This window comes from Mastomys coucha, unplaced genomic scaffold (genome assembly GCF_008632895.1).
Source record: "Mastomys coucha isolate ucsf_1 unplaced genomic scaffold, UCSF_Mcou_1 pScaffold23, whole genome shotgun sequence".
Lineage (NCBI taxonomy): Eukaryota > Metazoa > Chordata > Mammalia > Rodentia > Muridae > Mastomys > Mastomys coucha.
Genome location: NW_022196906.1, coordinates 113,550,854 through 113,552,636, shown reverse-complemented (window position 1 = coordinate 113,552,636; position 1,783 = coordinate 113,550,854). Strand labels below are relative to the sequence as shown.

The 1,783-nt window shown below is 49.5% G+C and overlaps 1 protein-coding gene across 1 annotated transcript in view; it reads left to right on the top strand.

Annotated features, from left to right (window-relative positions):
• LOC116073720 (sodium channel protein type 10 subunit alpha) overlaps window positions 1–1,783 on the top strand; it is a 110,398-nt gene that overhangs the window by 60,150 nt on the left and 48,465 nt on the right. The window lies entirely within an intron of this gene.

Sequence of the window (1,783 nt, the reverse complement as noted above, 5' to 3'; positions counted from 1 at the left end):
GACTGTGCACCCTAGAGACAGAGCTGATCAACACAAGTAGATATGGAAACAGTGACAGGGCTGACAGGAAAAGTAAAGAACTCTGACAGGGCAGTGTAAGACAGGGGTGGGGTGGGGGAGATGCTAACAGGGCAGTGTAGGACTTAGGATTCTGGATTCTAACAGGGCAGTGTAAGATGGGGGTGGGAGTGTGGGGGGGGAGATGCTAACAGGGAAGTGTAGGACTTAGGATTCTGGATTCTAACAGGGCAGTGTAGGAATTAGGATTCTGGATGCTAACAGGGCAGTGTAGGATTTAAGATTCTGGATCCTAACAGGGTGGTGTAGGACTTAGGATTGTGGATGCTAACAGGGCAGTGTAGGACTTAGGATTCTGGATTCTAACAGGGCAGTGTAGGACTTATGGTTCTGGATTCTAACAGGGCAGTGTAGGACCAGGTGGTAGAGAAAGGGCAGCCTCTCTGGAGTGACTAGAAATCTGGATGGAGCGAGGGGAATCAGCATGTGAAAACCATGAGAGAAAGTTCCTCAACACCAAATAAAATTTCCGGGGATAAGACAAGCTGGGCGTGGTGGTGTGTCCCCCAAAGTCTAGAACAAGGAAGACTGAAACAGGAGCAATGGGTTCTAGATGGGTCAGGACTGGACCATATGACCTTGACTCAGAAAAAAAGATGGGTGGGAACAAGAAAAACGTGAAGACAAGCACATTGCACTTGAGGTGAGAAAGTCTCAGAGTGGAGAAGGCTGCAGGGCTGAGAGCATGGATCTGGAGTCCCCGCACCTGGGTTTGCATCTCGGCTCTGCCATATATGGCAAGGTTATGACTTTAGGCTCCTGGCTAAAGTCCTGGCTTTCTGTGCCTCTGTTTTCTCGCTGGTGAAATCCCACAACTGAGAAATGCCTCTCAGTGTTTGGTGAGGTTGGATGACTTAGGTCTGCAGCATCCACGTCAGTTATCACCTTCCATTGTTCAGGCTGAAAGCCCATGAGGGCAGGAGATCCACCTCCTCGGCTCACATCTGGATCTCAGTACCTAGATAAGCAGCGTGGCACTTAGCAGGCACTAGTAAACAGTTGCTGAGTTCATGATGAGTGAGCATAGGGCCCCAAGGAGACATATGGAGGGTGGTATTGATTGTAATGAACTGAAAGCCAAAAAGGTAAACCGAGAAACAACCCGACATCTCGGGGTAGGAAGAGGAGCTTCAGGGGTGACTGGAAAGTCAGGAGACACCATAGTAAAGCTGAGTAAAGGCACCGCCAGCGTAGGCTAGAGTTTCTGAGCATAAAGTGCATCCTATTCTCTAGCTGGGTGCTACATCCATTACAGGGCTCATGGAGGGTGCCTCATGCTGTCAGGGTCATGACAGTGTCTACAGGACCATTTCCTTCAGGGTGATTGCACCAAAGAAGGTTTGGCTCAAGCCAATAGGAGTGTGACACTTCACTTAACTCAAGGCCTGCGAGCCATCCAGGCTTGGCGTCCAAGCTGAGACTTGACGATCATCCAAACCAGAAGGCCAGACTCGGACTCGCTGCTGTGAGCACAGCTGTTATCACACTTAGCAGGAGGGGATGGCATGAGACAAGTTACTAGTGGGGTGCCGAGTGTCTTAGAGAAATGCAGGATACTAAGAGAAGTAGAGGGAGTTTTGCCCAGGGACATAGATGTATCCTAGGCAGACAGATCCTAATGTAGACATTTAAAAGCTTGAGCTATCTGGAACATAGACATCAAGGCAATGGGGGTCTCAAAATGAGGCTAGGAAAGCAGTCTGGA